Genomic DNA, 20,655 nt, shown 5'->3' with positions numbered 1-20,655 from the left:
GCTTATAAATTGCAACTTCCGGAGAACCTAAAAGTTCACAATGTATTCCATATTAGTCTCTTAAAAAAATATGTACCCAACCCTAATCATGTACTTGATGACCAACAAATTGTAATGCCTAGTCAAGGAGTCCTTGAACTAAGACCGGATAAGATTTTAGATGTTAGAGAGAGACAGTTAAGATCTAGAACCTTGAAAGAATGCCTCGTCCAGTGGAAGGACTATCCCGAAGAGGATGCTACCTGGATGGATGAAAGCTCTCTCAACCTTCAATATCCCCAATTTATCTCGAGATGAGGACATCTCGATTCTTCTAAGGGGGAGAGAATGTAATATTCCCACCCGTGAATATTGACTTCCCGCACACGACGTAAACCTTGTGCAAAGGTTATCTCTCGTATTGAAATTATCGGCGGTGTAATGTGTGACCTGCACGCGAGAAATGGGGTCCTCCGCACTGGTAAATCAAACCCGAAAGTTCGAAACCGCAAGTCTCACATAAACACCCTCTTGGAAGGGGCAATTTGAATATTCAAGGCAAATTTTTTTTTTTAATCCATTTTTCCCCAGCCGATGCACGACTTGAGAAAAAGGAGTGTGGGAGAGATGGGACTTGAGGGAGTCGTGGACTCCATGGAGAAGGGGGAACCCATGCAAGGGCCACGTGGGGGAGCCCTTCTCTCCCCCCCCCTTGCCTATATATACTCCCTCTGACGGGAGGAGATGGGGATATACTGCTGCCCACGCCATTGTTGGAGAAGGGAGGGAGACGAGGCCGTTGCCATCGCCATAAGCCTGAGGCTGCGTGGAAAGAGGAGGGGAGAGTCGCTGTCTTGCTGGGGAGCCACCGTGAGGACGCCCAATCTGACGCCGCTGCTGACAAGAACCGCCGCCACCTCGACCAGCCGTCAAACTGCCGCCATCATGTCACAACTCCTCCCTGTCCCGACACTGATCTTTCCCTCCCTCTCAACCTTTACCTTTATTCCACGTGGGCTGGTGTGGAGCATCAGCTTCCCAGAAGCTTTTGGAAGCTTCTAAGGTACAAGGCCTAAGGCCTTGTGCACACGGGTTCCACCGCAAGGGGGGGGGGATTAAAAAGGCCTCCCTTAGAGCCTTTTCCCGCAACTTCTCAGGGATAAGCTTTGGCCTTGTTCCTGCGGCCTTCTCAGGAATTTCCTGCATACAAGGGAGAAGGCACATCTCAAGGCTGTTCGGAGAAAGCGTAGAAGCGAGGGTAACCGCAAAGTTTGTGACCACGCCTACAATGGCTCCCAAGAAGACGCAAGGCGTACCTGCGGGAGGTTCTTCCCCGGACTTACACGTGGATATCACCGCGGATCCACAAATCCAGGTTCCGTAAATATATTTCCACATGAAGAGATGTTTTAAATACGCTTAACTCCATAGGAAAATTCATACTACGTTATCATTAAATCAAGCGTAGTGATAATAGTACATTCGATAATTATAGATAAAGGATCCGTGCATATCATGCATCTACAAAGTTATGAATGAAAAGCACTTATTCTCCCTATGAACTTAGTTGCAAACTGTCTTGTCGTGCATTTTCAAAGTGAAAACCACATATGGCCTAGGGTAAAAGGGGAAATTGTTAAAGTGCATTGGTCATGTAGGAAAAGAGTATTTTTGCATTTAGTCAATAACTCCCTTCGTTATGATTCGCGTGAGGGATTTATTAACTTCTGTTTCACGGCATGATAAAGAACCCCGATCTTATAAATGGCATGGAGGATGATGCTTGCAAATAGATTAAATCGACTCTTGCCCTAGCATTGCATGAAATTCACTCACGATATTGTTGTATCTAAGGGTCGCACTTTTACTTTCGCAAACTTCATTTCATCATGTAACATTTAGGAATGATTGCATGGCTTATAAAGGCATGAAATGCAAATACCTAGACACAAGGTTGTAGGTGTTATCCCTTGACCTAAATCCTAGTAAGCCCTATGTAGATTACCCTTCAAATTATCTTGTCTTTTGACTTTAACTAAAAGGAAGGGATAGGACTACTGCGGATCTTATGGCATGTGAAAGTAATGTATTACAGGTTTACATGTATGGTAGCATTTTGCAACTATTTTCCTACTTTAGATAAAGTATATCATCTCTAGGAAAGAATTGTCCTTGTCAAAAGACAAGTAGGTCAATTTACCCAAGTCATTTGTAATATCACGGCTGCTAGGGTTTCGTATAGGCATAGCTAGCCGATTCAATAAAAACCTCAAGTACTAGCTAGGACTTGGCACGTTAGAGATGTGGCCAAGTAACGTAATTGGACACCAAGTCGAAGTCCTCAAACCCAAAGGTCCTACCCACCTTCCCGGAGAAGTTGAGCCAATGGGACACGCACGCAATTAATGATCTAGGGTTTCTACCCTAAGGATCATTCGACCTAGTGCTAGAACTTGGTTTGAGTTGGAATCCCTAGGACCGAACATTGTCGGTCTAGTGCAATTAGGATTGGGGTGAGTGGGAAGACGCCCTAAACCCTACTTCGAGTCTAATCATAATTCTTGACCGGAAGACACCATTCAAAAGTGAAATGATCTCTTGGAATGGAGGCGACACTTGTGCAACCAGTTGCAACGTCGCATAGCCTTGTGGTTCGATCACAAGAAAGTTTTGCCAATCCTTGGAATGAGGATGGCAGGTTCTTGCGCAAGTTTAACTTGCAAGGGGATGGGTAGTCATCCTGCTACATCGCCCTCATTAGGGGAAATTTGCCAAGTTAAGGGAAGTTAGGTATTTGCTTGGACACAAATGATTAATCAATAAATTAAAGCGACATGGCCCCTGGGATTTACTATTAACAAAACCTAAGGTATTGGTTAAGTTGGGTTAACAGGGAATGACCCTAACCCAAGGACAATAGGAATCTTGCCAAGTTGCAATTGATTCCGGATCGAATGCTGGATGCATTCGGAGAGAAGGATTCACTCCTTAACAGTTTGCCAAATAAACAATCACTGGAATTGATTGTGCTTGTAACAGTTTAGAAAGCACTGTTTGCATTGTTTGCTCAAGGAACTAAAGGATGAAAAGATATATAAATGCTTCAGGTTGAAGGCCTGAAGGGAGGGGCAGCTTCAGTTACCCCCGACTGCCTGCCTGACCCTAACCAAGGGGGTTGTTGACCGTGCCGGGAACGTGGACCGAACCCGCCACGAGAGATCTTTCCGTTGTGATCTACTTGGAGCAGGAGGACGCTTGGGTGCCAAGGGGGGCTCTGGCCGTAAATCCCTCGCCTTCCGGGTCCTGCACAAGAGACTAACGTGACTCGGGATTGGATCTCGAGGCCCGCATACTAGTCTACGGGCAGAAGCTTGGAATAGTGATCCCTAGCGGATTACTGGATAGCCTTCGGGCGGATTATAGACAAGCCTACGGGCGGAACTCCTTGTATTTCAAAGATAAATGGTGATATAAAAGAAGTTGTTTGATATTGTTTTTCTATGTCACGTGATAAGATTACGTGAAGGAACCGGTGCTTAACGGGATTAATCAAGGAAGCTGTTTGTTATATGTCAAATTAATGTGTTAGGTAATTACATAACTAAAACAACCGAGGAAAGTGCGGAGGATGGACCATGGGTCCGTCCTATGGACGGGTGGTCTCGGTTAGCCGGGAACTTTTCTCAAAAATCTTGAAAAACAACAGGATGATCATCATCATCAAAACAAATAACGGGAACGATGACCTAGAGATACATCTTACCCAATTTACGCTGTTTTAGGGGAACGGAATGGGACTATGCCTTATGGCAGAGAGGTCGAGCCTTGCATCCCTCTCGTTTCCCATTCTCCTTGAACCAAAAGCGGTGTGAATCCGCTTCGGACCTTGCGCTTCTGCGTAAAGTAGTTCGCTCGGGTCTGACGCTAGTTGCTGTTAGCTAATGACCAAACAAGAAAACCCTAATTCCGGTCGATCCTAAGTGGGAAACGGCCAGGATACTTCCGCTACGTGGCAGACGCGGGAAGACCTAGTTTGCAAAACCCGTAACATTCCATGGGAGTACCGGGCGGAGTTTTCTAGACATCCTTTCCGATGGACTGCTAAGACGTGTCCTAGATGATTCTAGTGGGCACGTTACATATACCTAGTCCCTAAAAATGCATCTTTTATGCGATAGTGCGTAGGTACAGTCTGTAATTTCAATTCCTTTACCAATTTTGCTGAAATAAAGTCATGAGTACTACCGTCATCATGTAAGATAGTCTTTTCCTTTCCATGCACCAAACATTTCATAGTCAATAATGAATGTGGAGTAGGCATATCTGGTAAAGTGTCGGAAGTAGTAGTAGTGTCGTCCTTATCTTCAGTGAAATCAGGCATATCCTCATGCTCGTCTTCGTCCATGGCTCCAAGATAGTTGATATGAGCTGGTGGCTTCTTTGAATGACAATTTGCTGTGAGATGTCCAGGCTGGTGACATTTATAGCATACTATTGGCTTGGCTTTGGTTACATTATTTGAAATGGCTGGAAGTCTGGGTACATTTGGATTTGCTTGTGGAATAGGCTTAGGATTTGGATTGACATTGGATGGTAATGCAGGTGGTTTAGCCCAATTCTTGCGGAAAGATGGTGAAGAGAAACGACCTGGATTAAACCTTCTAAAATTGGAATTGAATTGTTTAGATCCATAATTACCATTGGCTTGGAATTGCTGTGGTCATCTGTCTCTACCGCGTAACTTATCTTCAATGTCGTGAGCTAGTGAGATGGCGTCTTCAAGGGTAGCAGGCTTGAACATGTTCACTTCAGCGTAGTAATGTCCAAGAAGTCCAGACATATACTTCCGCTTATGTGTCGTCTCTGGTACGTCTTCAAGCATGCGTAGCTATAGGAGTGCATTCCAAAAACGCTTTGTATACTGAGGTATAGGCTCACGATCCCGTTGTTGAAGTAGATCCCATTGCTTGATAGCCTTCTCATGAAATTGCGGTGGAAGAAAATTCTGCATGAACCTCTTCTTGAAATCTTCCCAAGTAACAGGACATTCTATGCTCTTGCGTACTATAGTCCACCAAAGTGATGCTCTGTCTACCAAATGATTAGTAACACACTTGATTTTATCTTTTTCTGGATAGGTTTCCTCATGGAAATAGTCATCAAACTGACTAGTGAATGATAAAACAGTCTTTCCTTCTCGTATGCCATTGAAAGTGCGAAATTTGAAATTTTGTTTACTTATCTTTGATTCCTTGCGAATGGTTTGAGCTTCAAGAGTGGCGTCGATGGTACGTCGAATCAAATCTTCAACTTGAGGTTCTTCTTTGTCGGTAGAGGCTCTTTGTAATTTTGTCAATTGCGCTTGCAATGCTTGCCTAGCCCTTCGTTCTTCTTCCAATTGCATCATGATTAGGTCCAGCTTTTGTTCCATGGTAGGCTCAGGTAGGTCGTCTTCAGCCATAGGATCATCCATATGTGGTTCCGTCATCTTGTAAAACTCAAAAGACCTTTCTCACTCAAAATCAGGTTAGCGGGATGAGCGTAGCTCAAATTCGGGGTTACAAGGCTATGTGTTTTTGGGTATTTCTTTCTCAATTTTCAAAAAATCTGCGATATTTCCTTCTTCATATGCTGAAAATACTTCAACGAACCTGCGTATGGGTAGAATACCTTGCCAGGAACAACTTTGCAGTTCGGAGTTTCTACGCAGGAACAACCCTTCTAGGAGTTTTGAGCACTAGTCAGTTCTGACTCCAGTTGACTAGTCTGACTTGCAAAGTTGCAGACTTAGGTGACTTAGTGAACTTGCAAGACTTGATCACGATTGACTTGCAGAACTTGATTTCTGGAGTGCAGGACCTGAATTTTGGTGATTTGCTTGCCTTGTGGGACTTGATTAAGCTTAATGATTTAAGCTTAGTAGCTTAAGCTTATGGAAGGGGGGGTAGTTATGAAAAACGGCGCAGATCGTGGAGGATGTGGGCAGCCGTTTTTTGACGTCGCGGATTTTTCGGACATCTTCTTGCAGCTCAATGACAATTTTTGTGAAGCTTCTTAAATTCCTTAAGCCTTTAAGCTTTAATACTAAGCTTTTTGAGAAGATAGATATGGAGCTTCTTACTATATTTCCACGACTTGTTTATGGAGATGATGGAGTGGTCCTCCGCCTGTACAGCCTAGTCCTTCCCGATCTGAGAGTAGAAACAGGGGTTCTTGATCGCCAGAAGTCTGCCTGTATCGACGGTTCGCGACGAGATTGACTGTAGAGCCCGATTGTTCCAGGAGCTCCGCCTTCGCACGAGATGGGTAGCGATTGGAAGCTCTTGATCTCAGCTCCGCTCTGATACCACTGGTGCGCAAATCGGTCGTAGTATGCTCACGTAGTGAATCCCGGAAGGTCCCCAAGAACAATGAACTCTATCTTTTTGCACAAAAAACAATGTAAAAAGCATGAACGACAAGAGCAAGAGACCAATTGGGTTCAATCTCCCCCCATGCCTTGTGTGAGCGCTTCACAAAGCATGTATTTTATGTATATTTCCATCTTCATGCTCAATAATAGCCCAATTTACAAAAATATGGAAAGCTTTTAGCTTTTGAGTTTGCTTTTACAAAAATAGGAAATAAAGCTAATGGACGGTGCCCATGGAGTCTGGCACGCCCAACACAATGTCCCAAATAGAAATAACATATCCGTGCGCATAGGCGCATACAAAATAATAATAAATAATCGATGTCTCAATAGACATGACAAAATATAGGCGTGGCGCCTATCAAAATATAATCCATATGTCGAATACTTGCTAAACTCCAATGCTTTCCTCCGCCACTGCTGCTATCTCTACATATCAATTGAAGCATTCAGAATCGTTAGTAAAATAATACAATTAAACCGACAAAAGTGAATACCTAGCAGTCTTCAGCTACATAAATAAATCAACTGGTTAGAAATAAATCCTAACCTTAATTTAATTAGAGTGCGCACTCTAAACTCATAAACGTTTATTAATTTAATATGCATTTTGCGGAATCACCCGCTATGGAATCACCCATATACACACTAAATTAATGAAACGCCCGAAAAGGACAGGCGTCCCCATCAACTTCTCGCACAAAGAATCCACTTTGTGTATGAGCCCCAGTCATCTAAGTTTACGGAATCCACCGTAAAACCTCACAGAATCCACCGTGGCACGGAATCCACCGTGGAATATGCCTCTTGGCATCAGGCTAGGAGTCTCTACCATATTTATTAGTGTGATTACTACAATTTCTGCCTCTAATCATGAATGCATAAGAAGTACATGTTTGTATCAATGTTTTTTCCACTTTCTTCTTCTATTAGTATAGAACTCTCTATACCACTACATTTAAAACCACCCTTAGAAGGGTGATCACTCATAGCAATATGAAAGGTGTCCCATGACTCAGGTAGTGTAACAAGCAAGAAAAAGGACTTGATATTATTGTCAAGTTGAATGCCTTGTGATAAAAGTTGGCTAAAAATGGAATGAAATTCATTCCAATAAGTGGATCATATAGCTGCACCCTCATTCATGTAAATGTTTACAAGTCTCTTCAACTAGTATAATTGAGATGCAAGACATTGTTTCTCATAAAAATCAAATTTTTTTCTATTATGCATAAGCATCACTCTCAATCCCAATGTTATTAAAATACACCTACTTTGATAATGATAAAATGATACTAGATTTGCATAGACAATCAAGTTTTGCATAACCCTCTATATCATAAAGCTAATGCTTTATGCTATCTAACTTCAATGGTTTAACTTGCCTCTTTTGTACCAACACTTGGCATACCTATGTCATCCAATATTGGAAGTTATTTCCATCATGATTTTGAAGATTGAAAATAGCATTATTGGCATATGACCTTGCCATAATGACTACAAGTGTTAGCACAAATAGCAAGAGTATGGTCTATAGTAAATTCAACAAAATAACCCACAAAACAAATCCAAAAGGGTGGGAACAAATGACACTAGAGATGCCCACCAATTGCAAGAGAAAAGTACCAAAAGTTTTTGTGTACTCTCTAAATGAATGCTAAAAACTGTAATTGTAGCAATGTTGAAATAAAGACATCAGTATATGTGGGCACAAAGCCAAGAAAGCAAGCCTACATTGCGAGAGATATTCGAGTAGCAACCCAGATACAAGGAATGCAACTAGCAGTGAGTGAGCATAAAGTTGTGGTATTGAAGACTATCACAAACTCAAAATATCAGCAGATCATACATCTCATAAGCATATGTATCATGCATGTAGAAAATCTCAAGAGAAACTACAAAGATCTACCAAATGCTTGGGGAAGTTTCTATATGTATATCCTCTACATTACATGTGTTCAGCGCCTATCTATAAATATCCTTATCTGGGAATTTTTCTTGAATAAACAATAATCCTTTTCTATTAAATTTGTAAATAACCACTCTATGTTAACCCTTTTGTATGTTTAAAATATATAAATATGATATTTTAAAAATACATTATTTTGAATCCACGTCATGCTTACATATATTCATGAGTAACTTACCCGAGGCCAAATGCATGATGAGTGAGCAAAGAGCAATGTTGCTCAATACATAGCAAATATGCAATGTCGCTGAATGCAAAATGGTTGAGAAAAGAGAAAATAAAATCAGCCCACCAAGTGGAGGTGAATGCATCCAATAGCATACAAGAGAACATATACATGAACCAAGAGTTGGATTGTCTCAAAGAGCAAAGCCCTCCCAATTAAGTATAAGCATCTCCATCTAGAAGAGAATCTTGAATGCAAAGTGAGCAAGAAAATCTCAAGTCATATACACAAAATCATTTGGAAATTTGAAGCACATCTCAAATATATATGGGAGCATAAGTGTCCAATTGAAGCTTCAATACCCATAAGTGAGTAAGTACAGAAGCTCAAAGCAACTGACCAAAGTCCAAGTACATCAAATGTAACTCAAAATGAAGTGCCAAAGCATATTATAATTGTATTTGGATTTTTACATCAATCCTAGACATCACTGTAGACATATAGCATGCTTAAAATATCATGTAGACACAATGGGCATTCAAAGCATAGAGTCCACCAATGTATGCTTGTTGTCCAAACTATTATGATATAAATAAACCTCTTCAATACAAAGATAATCAAGCTCTTAAAAATCCAACTAGCATCTCAAAGCATTATCATAGCATTCGAGTACCAAGGAAGCATGTGTCCATGGGGCTGATAATGTACTTGAAAGAGGAAGTACTAGGAAACCAAAAAATCAAATGAAAAAAAGCACATAGTGATTAATAAATACAAAGATGGTGTCTCCATTAACCAATCAGTATAGATGAGAGACTTGTGCAATCTCTCAAACCCAAGCTTTGCGATGAAATATGAAAGTTCTCCCATTGGAAGTAAAGTGAAGTATCCAAGAGCAAAGGAAGCTCAATACATGCATGCCATAATGTTCAAAAGCCCCAAGGTACCAAATAATATGTCCTAGATCATGTAAATAGAATCACTATCCAAGCCTATGAATAAGAGATCACTAAACCATGCAACCTCTATAGATATGAATATAAGAGAGCTTAGAATTAAAGCTCAAGGCCAAAAGGAGAGCATATCCATACATGCCCAATAGTGTCAAGCATACACATGATAAAAGAGCATTTCCCCATGGCATGTAAGCATAGATTTCACTGATATTCAAAGCATATGATTTCTATCCATTATTTATGAGAACAAAGATCCCTTTAATGGCTGAGTAAACTGAGCTCTATTCAATTTGTAGAGCATCTTTAAGCCAAAAGTGTTAGAAGAAGTCCTCAATAGCTAGATAAGAATTAGAAGAGTTATCGAGCCAAATGTGTGAGGGGTAGTGAGTAGGGAAGCCCCTAAAAATATATGACCAATTGTGGGATAATTTCTAGGGACTTCTCCTACTATCCCTAACTCTTTGACTTTACTAGGCACTAATCAAAGGTTGTGCTGAAGCTGAGAAATGAGTTGGAGAAGGTGGGGATTTGATATTTTCCTTAGATGATTGAAGCTCTAGCTGCCATGGAAGTTGGGGTTGAAGCTCTCTTTCCCAAGCTGAAGTAGAATGGGTGAAGCTCCTTGAATTCCTACTCTAATATTAGTTTGAAAGGGTGAGCAAGAGTGAGAGAGAGAATACCACAAGGGGAAGTAAGAGGAATGGCTATGGAGGTTTGAATGCAAAAGAGTAAGACTAGTGTGTGGAAACTTCAACAGTCACAATGTGTGACCTGCTTTCTCTTTATTATTCTATCATAGTAAAGAATAAGGAATATAGATGATAGTGGTGGGCAGCCACCACTTGTAGTTTACAACTGTGTGGGCACTACGTATAAGGTAAATGTAGTTTGCTAGACACATGTGGCCTTTAATCCGCAACATTTGGACTGCGGGTTATTGAGTTACTTCCATATACTTTGATGATATTCCTATATAAAAGAATTTCATTTGAGCATATAATGATAGCACTGATAATGGTCATTGTGGTCATGAATGAGGGTTTCTATTCTCTATCTACCTTCCTAGTTAGGATCCAAAGAGCAAACATGCATAATATACATATTTACAAAGAGCTTTCCAATAGTCAAGGGAGAATTCATAGCCTAATTCAATTAATTTAAATGATAGCATTTCTTGAGGAGTTTGCCATGGATAATTTAGGAAACCATGTAAGTGCCAAAGAGGGGTTTATTCCCCAAAAAGTGCATAAGGAACCATGTAAGTGCAAGGGAGGATTTTCCTTTTCAAAAAGTGTATAAGGATATACATTAGGGATAGGCCCTATTAATTTTCCCCTCTACCCATAAAAATAGGGGGTATGGGGGAAGGGGAGGAAGATGAATGAGGTAGGGGAAAGATGATTTATTTGTTATGTTTTTTAAATACTACATTTTTGGTGTCCAAGACAATGCACCATCATGAAATACTACATTTGGAGTGATGCGACAATGTATCACCTTTAAAGTGCAATGCATAATTTTTAAATTAGAAATATTCTAGTCTTTTAATATTATTCAATATGAGGAAGAAGTAAACACAATATACAATCTTATATGTGAAAAAGAGAATTCACAATAAATTTTATTGATACATCATATAAGTGTAAAAAGGGGGGTGGGGTCATATGACTCTTGCACAAGTCATAGATACGGGTTTTCCACGATTCTTAGCTCATAGGTGACATGTTTGGTTTACAAACAGTGAACTGCCTGGGTAGAGTCTCTTTCAAGCAATAAGGATTTTCTATATTCCACTTAATTTGTCTATTAAAAACCCATTTTCCTACATCTAACCAACTATTTCTAGACACTTTTGTATGCATAGAGTCTAGTTTTGAATGTGCTAGCTTTCAATAACGTTAGCAAGAGCCCGAAATGTGATATGTGAGCTCCTTCCATAGTAAAACTACTAAATACATCATAATATAGTAGTAGCATGTGCTTATATGTTTTTTTGAAGGTGGGAGAGACTACTAGTTAAGTGATCAAATCTACTCCTTGCATAATCCAGGGAGGTATTACAACAAGATCTAGTACACAATGATACATACCATTGCATATATTCACCTTAAAATGGAAAAGTATAATGATATCTAGTGCATGGTGTGGCCTAGTAGAAAACATTATATAGACAAGGGTTCAAGCATGAGAGAGGTAGACAAAACAAGGATTTTTTAAATAAAAAAAGCAAGGCTTTTTCAAATTTGGAGTCCGTGTCTTTGTTAGGAATTTTCAAAACCAAAATCTGGGGCTCACGAAATGATGAAGCAATCTATATATTTAAAGTGACACAATAATGTCTTTGATGCTTAATGGAATTGGGAAGGGAAGATACTTAAATTCTTGGAGAGAACTTGGCTTGAATGTGACAAAAATATAGAGCTACTCGTAGTTAAATTTTACAAGCAAGATACTTACACTATAAGGGAGGACATTATGCTATTTATGTGTGTTTTCTTTGAATCACTTGGGAGGCTTAGTTGATTAAAGGCTTGTTTGCAACAAGCCTTAATAAGCATATAGCAAGGATAGTTGGGCCATTAGGCATGACTATGGATAGGGCCATAGAATGATTTAGCGACTCATTCCATTTTATTGCTATGATAAAAAATAGCAAGATTATTATCTCAATGGATTAACACTTTCAATTTGGAAGCTATGGAGGAGCCTCACCAAATGGAATGATGAGTGGATGCTTTGCATGCATTATATCTAGCGATGGAATTATTAGTAGCCAAATACTCCAAGTGAGCTCAAAAATCTATATAGTATGCTTTAATAGCTTGGGTTGGGGCATGAGGATGATATGATATAATGAGTCATCATCTCTTTCTTTTCTTCTAGAGTATGATGGTAGATAAAGTCTTCTTCCTTTTTATTTCTTACCTTAATTTCAAACCATCGTCAAAGTAAAATGTTTGGAGGCCTTCTTTCAAAGCAATATATACTCAAAGGAGGAGATAAAGATCCTATGTCGAAGGTTTATAAGCATGGTATAAAGGTTATGGTTGATAAGGCTACTCCCTGGGCTTAATTGAAGAAATTTCATCTTTTTATTCATTGTTTTTTATGTGTCCGTGAACTCATTTCTATAAGAAGATATAGAGATGGTACTTTAACCCTAGCTTCCAATTTACAATGGTGGTGTAAGATGGAGTTCATTTTAAAGTCTCAAGAAGCAAGTGTCCTTCCCAAGAAAAGGCAAGTCTATGTTTTATGTGGTAGGTCTAGATCCATGGGTCCAAAAAGTGCATGTAAAGGGTATCTATTTTGAGGTTATATTTGAAACTTCTTTGCCCTACAATAGGTTTATTGTAATTAGAATCTCTACTCAAATACTAATCCCTACAAGTCTACCCAATGACACAATTGATGTAATACCTTATTCTACAAGTTTACCCAATAGCATGATTGATGTAATGCATTACCTTGAGTAAGGACGTCCAAGTGTCTATGATCTCTCTAAGATGACTGAATACTTATCTTGGACTTTCCTTCCTATCCAAATGTGGTTTATGGTGTACCGGTCCTTTCTGTTGAAAGGGGAGTTTTTCATTTAAGAATCTAGTCACCCTTGCCTTGTTACATGTTGATGTAAAAAAGTCACACACTCCATTGTACATTCTATGAATTAATAGTAGAATAAGGTTTTTGTAAGAAGAGTTTGATGGTCTTTTGTAAGGAGTTTTTATTCTTGAGTGATTTATGAGCTCCCATTTTTTGTGGTTTGATGATTCCTTGTATGGGAAAATGGCTATAGTAGCTCTCATTTTTGTGGTTTGATGGTTCCTTGTATGAAAAATGGCTATAGTGGTTTGTATTGCTTGTTTCTAGTAACTTCCAACAATGTACTATTGTAGTTTATGGAGGTTGTGTGTTGCTTGTTCATATTGACTTTCAACAATGTATTGTAGTTTATGGAGGCTATAGACTTGGTTTGTATTGCTTCTTTCTAGTGACTTCCAACAATGTATTGTATTTTATGGAGGCTATGTACCCTCCAAAGGGATGGAGACTTGACCATATAGGTTGAACTGCACCTTATGTGAATGTAGCCATGCAAAGTGGATGGCTATGTGTGGTAATTGATAATGATGATGAGGTATGCATTAAGTACTTGACACATTTTCTTAATGGGCACTTTTATATGATTGCCATTGGAGCTATGGATGTAGACATTGATGATGATGATACCTTCCTCGTATGTGATTTGAAATGTGTCCAGAAAATTAACACCTCATAGGAAGCATTTCAAAGTATGGCGCAAGCATAATGAAGAGAAAAAAAGGAGGATAAAAAGCATTTTTATTTATGATAGAACAATACATGATTGAGCTTTGTTGTCTTTGGAAGTTCTGCAAAGTGAGATGTCCTAATGATGCTTTTGTCTAGCAACACACATATTTCCATGGGTGAGGATATATAACATGTTTGTGTTTTTTGAGTGATATTGATTGTCATGTTTTTATTATTTAGTTGGCCACTATATAACATATCAACTAGTTTACACATTTGTTATATCTATGTTTGGGCAATGTTTAGAATGTTATCTACTAGAGGCATGTAGCATGTCTATGTTCACAAAACTTGGTAGACATCATAGCCAAAGTTAGCTAGTAGATAAGTCTAGTCCATCACATCTATGTTCACTCGTGTGAAAGGTTTGTGTTTGGGCAATGTTTAGAATGCTATCTAATAGATGCATGTAGCATGTCTATGTTAAAAAAACTTGGTAGACATCATAGCCAAAGTTAGCTAAGTAGACAAGTCCGGTCCAATACATAGATGTAGAGCCTTGTGTGAAAGGTTCCTGTATGTTTACTCTTGTGTGAAAAATAGTTATTCTTTCAGCATACTTGTAGTAATATACTCTACTTATTTTACATTCTTCTTTTTCATGCACACTTTAACATACATCTACCTTTGCTAGTTTTCCCTTTAAAATATCCTCCCATCAAAGTGCATGCATGATATACACAATAGATTCTTGCAAGAATATACACACAGATTGGATGTGAATACTACTTGAAACCATTTCTATTCATCCACCATAAACACATGATGCTCTTTTAGAAAAGACTCGCTCGAGGCTTTTAGATTGTAAAGTTGACACAACTAGAGATTTCTAGGCACCGAGGATAATCGAATTCACACTACGATGAGAATACAGCCAGGGACCTCCACCTTTGCAATGGCGCTGTATACTATCAAAAATAACGGAAACGGACGATATCAGGCTTCGACAGTTGGAGGAAACTCGATATGGTCAAGTTCCGCTATTTTAATAAGAGAACAACGCCATTAACGTCGAGACCGCGTTGGCTTCAGCATGCCAATATCGCTGAGATTGCCTCCTCCTCCTGCTCCTTCTTCTTCTTCTTCTTCTTCTTCTTCTTCATTTTCTTGTGTGTTTTCGACGTGCCGACTGCTGGTTAGCCGGAAGCAGCTCAGTCGATGCGTCAGGTACGTCGATGATGAGGGTTTGTGCAGGCTGCGGTTGTAGTACCCTATGCTCGTCCTGTTTGTTATAAAGGGAAAGCAGAGCGGCTATGCATGGCACGAAGCGGTGTGACGTATCGCATCACCGAAGGGGGCACGCATCAGATGTAGTTTAGCGGGCTATGAGTCATTCCCCTCAGACAGTTCGTATTAACAGTAAGTGTGTCGGTACGTTATGGAGTGGAAGGGAGTCCCAGGAACCCGGGCTGGTCCAGGCCGCCCCCGCCCACGTACACAAAAGGCTATTTTGCAGGTAACAGAAAGGGTGATCTAAACACAGCGGCGTGCCGAGCTAACATAAAAGCTTAGTTCAAAGGTTTTAAGGAAGGTCTAGCCTAATAAAAGGGAATGTCAAACATAATCATGAGAGAAAGTTTATATCTTTATACATATACAATTGAGGTTTTACTTGCATATCCCATCCCAAACATACATTAACCTATGGGAATCAGAAGTAACCTCTCAAGTCACTATCTAATATACAACTCAAAGATCTCTCTCTCTATATATACATATATATATATATATTTATGTGTGTGTGTGTGTGTGTGCGTGTCCCTCTCTCTATCTATCTAGGTGTACATGCCTTGAGTATGTCGATCAATTGGCACAAATTTGCAAATGTATACAACTAGCACACATAATGTATGACTAGCCTCTAGTGTTCCATCCATAGGAAAAGTTCGTTTGATAAAGTTAGCTTCTCACTATTGCATTATGTGATCAATAGCACTCACTCATAGACCTTTTAATATCTAGTGTATGCTTGAGGATAATCGTAAATTAGTCTAGCTCTTTTCGTATAGCCATTACAAATAAAATTTATTGAAGTTGAGTATTGACTTATGCATATATAGTCACCGATTCTCCCGAGGAAATTCCCTAAGATTACCTTAAAAATATGAATTAAGATCCTTGTTTTTTTAATGCATTTGAAAAGACAAATAGAAGTATATAATTGTGAGCGAATTAAAATTGAAAATTTTATCATATTATTTTTTTCTAACATTGTATTTCTTAACAAGCACCTTAGTTTTAGCAACTTATGCTTTTAGTAGTATAAAATTAAGCATGGCTAGAATCATGCAGCTTAAATAATGCTACTTTATAGACAATATTTGAACAACCTAGCCTAGATTTTGATACACAATCTAAACTTATTAAGGATCTTCATAAATACCCTTCTTCCATAACTTTTTATCTTCAATGGATATATAAATTATCAAAATTATATGTAACTTACCTAAGTCCTTTCCTAAGAATTTATAGTTTTATTATGCAAGTGTATAATTGTGATGATATGCTACACACACACACACACACACACACACACACACACACACAAACACACACATACATTTAGCTTCCAAAATTTTAAGCTTATGCAAATGAGCTTGAGATTTTGAAGTATAAATAAAAGAAAGTGTTAAAAAGTGTCATCTTCTGATGCCAGGAGGCATATTCCACGGTGGATTCCGTGAGGTTTTACGGTGGATTCCGTAAACTTAGATGACCGAGGCTCATACGCAAAGAGGATTCTTTGTGCGAGAAGTTGATGGGGACGCCTGTCCTTTTCGGGCGTTTCATTAATTTAGTGTGTACATGGGTGATTCCATAGCGGGTGATTCCGCAAAATGCATATTAAATTAATAAACGTTTATGAGTTTAGAGTGCGCACTCGTAATAAATTAAGGTTAGGATTTATTTCTAACCAGTTGATTTATTTATGTAGCTGAAGACTGCTAGGTATTCACTTTTGTCGGTTTAATTGTGTTATTTTACTAACGATTGTGAATGCTTCAGTTGATGTGTAGAGATAGCAGGAGTGGCGGAGGAAAGCATTGGAGTCTAGCGGGTTTTCGACCTTTCGACTATATTTTGATAGGCGCCACGCCTATATTTTGATTATGTCTATAGAGACATCGACTATTTATTATTATTTTGTATGCGCTTATGCGCCTGGATATGTTATTTTTATTTGGACATTGAGATTGGGCGTGCCAGACTCTTTGGGCACCGTCCATTAGCTTTATTTTCCTATTTTTGGTAGAAAGCAAACTCAAAAGCTAAAAGCTTGTATATTTTTGTAATTGGGCTATTTTTGAGCAAAAAGATTGAAAATATATATTAAATACATGCTTTGTGAAGCGCTCACACAAGGCATGGGGGAGATTCAACCCAATTTGTCTCTTGTCTCATGTCGTGCTTGTTTTTACATTGGTTTTTGTGTTAAAAAGTAGAGTGCTTTGTTCTTGGGGACCTTTGGGAATTCACTACGTGAGCTACCTGCGTCCGATCTGCGCACCAGTGGTATCAGAGCGGAGCAGAGATCAAGGGCTTCCAATCGCTACCAATCTCGGGCGAAGGCGGAGCTCCAGGAACAAACGACCTCTACAGTCAATCTCGTCGCGAACCGTCGATACAGGCAGACTTCTGGCGATCAAGAACCCCTGTTTCCACTCTCAGATCGCGAAGGACCACTCTCTGTTGGCGGAGGACCACTCCCTCAACTCCATGAACAAGTCGTGATGAACAGTGAGAAATTTCTTATCTTCTTCATTAACAAAGCTTAAGTACAAAGCTTAAGAACTTAAGAGAAGCTTGATTAGCAACAAATCGTCAAGTGGTGATCAAGAGGAGGACCCCCGAAATTTTCAGCGGAATAAAAAACGGCCCCCCCCCCTCACGATTGAAAAACGGCGGCCTATTTCTCCATTACTTAAGCTTATTAAGCTTAAGCTTAACTAATTAAGCTTAAGTTACCTCTATACTCTGCAAGTCAGTGAAGGCAGATAAGTCTGCAAACTCTCGGTCACGCACTCCAGAAGACAAGTTTCGCAAGTCGACACTAATCAAGTACTGCAAGTCCTGCAAGTCAGCTAAGTTCAGCAAGTTCACAACCCTACAAGTCTGTTAAGTCTGCAACTCTGCAAGTCAGACTAAATCAGAACTGACTAACGCTTGAAACTCCTAGAAGACTTGTTCGTTTGCAAAAACTCTGAACTGGAAAGTTGTTCGCAGCAAGCTGTTTTACCTATCTACAACTTCGTTGAAGTACTTTCAGCAAACGGAGACAGAAATATTTCAGAATTTCTGAAAATTGAAGAAGAAAATACCCAAAAATACATAGCCTTGTAACCCCAAATTTGAGCTACGCTCATCCCGCTAACTGATTTTGAGTGAGAAAGGTTTGTTGAGTTTTACAGGATGACTACCCCACATATGGATGATCCTATGGCTGAAGACGACCTACCTGAGCCTACCATGGAGCAAAAGCTGGATCTTATCATGTTGCAATTGGACGAAGAGCGAAGAGCTAGGCAAGCCTTGCAAGCGCAATTGACAAAGCTACAAGGAGCGTCCACTGACAAAGAAGAACCTCAAGCTGAAGATCTGATTCGCCGTACCATCGACGCCATTCTTGAAGCACAAACCATTCGCAAGGAATCCAAGATAAGTAAACGAAGTTTCAAGTTTCGCACTTTCAATGGCATAAGAGAAGGAAAGACTGTTTTATCATTCATTAGCCAGTTTGATGACTATTTCCATGAGGAAACTTATCCTGAGAAAGATAAAATCAAGTGTGTTACTAATCATCTGATAGATAGAGCATCACTTTGGTGGACTGTCGTTCGCAAGAGCATAGAATGTCCTGTTACATGGGAAGATTTCAAGAAGAAGTTCATGAAAAATTTCCTTCCACCGCAATTTCATGAGAAGGCTATTAAGCAATGGGATCTACTTCAACAACGCGACCGTGAGTCTATTCCACAGTATACAGAGCGTTTTTGGAATGCACTCCTACAGCTACGCATGCTTGAAGACGTACCAGAGACGACACATAAGCGGAAGTACATGTCTGGACTTCTTGGACATTACTACGCTGAGGTGAACATGTTCAAGCCTGCTACCCTTGAAGACGCTATCTCCTTAGCTCACGACACTGAAGATAAGTTACGTGGCAGAGATCGACGACCACAGCCATTCCAAGCAAACGGTAATTATGGATCTAAACAATTCAATTCAAATTTCAGAAGGTTTAATCCAGGTCGTTTTTCATCACCATCTTTCCGCAAGAATTGGCCTAAACCACCCGCATTACCATCCACTGTCAATCCAAATCCTAAGCCTATCCAACAAGCAAATCCAAATATACCCAGACTCCCAGCCATTGCAAATAATGTGACCAAAACCAAGCCTATCGTATGCTACAAGTGTCACCAGCCAGGCCATCTCGCAGCAAATTGTCATTCGAAGAAGCCATCAGCACATATCAACTACCTTGGAGCTATGGACGAGGACGAGCATGAGGATATGCCGGATTTCACTGAAGAAGAAGATGATCCTACTACTATTTCCGACACTTTACCAGGTATGCCTACTTCACATTCATTGTTGACTATGAAATGTATGGTGCATGGAAAAGAAAGAACTGTATTGCATGATGACGGTAGTACGCATGACTTTATTTCAGCAAAATTGGTAAAGGAATTGAAATTGCATACTGTACCTACGCATTATCGCATAAAAGCTGCATTTTTAGGTACTAGGTACAATGGCACACAAGAAGTTCAAAATTTAGAAATTCAAATTGGTCCATATATTGAAAGAAGAAATTTCTTAGTTGTCCCATTACAATTTAGCGACATTATCCTAGGAATGCCATGGAGACACCAACATAATCCCAATATAGATTATTCCACACACACAATGAATATAAATTTTCAAGGAAAATCTATTACATTATTTGGTATGCATGCATCTCATATGTTTCCACTGCTTTCGCATACTCAAGCAAAACGTGCACTACGAAAGAATACTAAATCATATCTCATTTGGGTGAATGAATTGCACGCAAAAGAAACTCATATGCACCCTAGGCATAAGGAATTTCTTGCATATTTTAAGGACTGTTTTGCAGAAGACCTACCACCAGGTTTACCTCCATCACGTCCAGAAGACCATAAGATTGACCTAATACCTGGCACACAACCACCTTGCAAAGCCCCATATAGGCACAATCAAATAGAGCAAAAAGAAATCCAGACTCAAGTAGAAGAATTACTAAATAGAGGTTTAATTCGACCTAGCAGTTCCCCATTCGGTGCACCTGTGCTCTTAGTCAAGAAAAATAATAATACTTATCGGATGTGTATTGACTACCGAGCATTAAACAAGATCACTGTAAAGAATAGGTATCCTATACCTAGAGTTGATGACCTTATGGACAAACTGCAAGGATCTTCTATATTTAGTAAAATTGACCTTAAATCTGGATATCATCAGGTGAGGTTAGATAGATCCGACATATTTAAGACTGCATTCAGGACACAGTTTGGCCATTACGAATTCTTAGTTATGCCATTCGGATTAACTAATGCACCTGCCACTTTCAGTAGAATGATGAACCGTATTTTTCTAAAATATCAATATTGTGTGATTGTTTTCTTTGATGATATTTTAGTGTTCAGTCAAAGTGAAAAAGAGCATTATGAGCATTTATCATTAGTTTTTCAATTACTGAAAGAAAATCAATTGTTTGCAAATCCTGACAAGAGTGAATTCTTTAAGACAGAAATAGAATATCTAGGTCATATTGTATCAGAAGAAGGAATAAAAGTTGATCCTAAGAAAA

Source organism: Lygodium microphyllum, chromosome 2 (genome assembly GCF_053477565.2).
Source record: "Lygodium microphyllum isolate KBCC chromosome 2, Lygodium_microphyllum_v1.1.10, whole genome shotgun sequence".
Classification (NCBI taxonomy): Eukaryota; Viridiplantae; Streptophyta; class Polypodiopsida; order Schizaeales; family Lygodiaceae; genus Lygodium; species Lygodium microphyllum.
This window is presented reverse-complemented; position numbering follows the sequence as displayed.